Here is a 241-nt window from a genome sequence, read left to right as displayed (position 1 = left end):
TTGGTGTGGATGTCGATGGTTGGCCAGGGTCTACCCATGATTTTCTTCGTTTAGGATTATCGAAGTATATCCATTTTTCATCGCCAGTCACTATACACTATATACAAAAAACTCTTCTTTTTCTGCCTGGCGAGCAGAAAAATAGGGATGTTTAAGCGATTCGCAATGGCATTTGCGGTTAATTCGTATGGTACCCATTTTCCCTCCTTTTGAATTTTTCCCATTGCATGTAGACGTTTGA

The sequence above is a fragment of the Odontomachus brunneus genome, unplaced genomic scaffold, assembly GCF_010583005.1.
Source record: "Odontomachus brunneus isolate Ranch 3 - 2012 unplaced genomic scaffold, Obru_v1 Obru_scaffold_221, whole genome shotgun sequence".
Classification (NCBI taxonomy): domain Eukaryota; kingdom Metazoa; phylum Arthropoda; class Insecta; order Hymenoptera; family Formicidae; genus Odontomachus; species Odontomachus brunneus.
The sequence above is the reverse complement of the archived record's forward strand: the minus strand, read 5'-3'. Positions refer to the sequence as shown.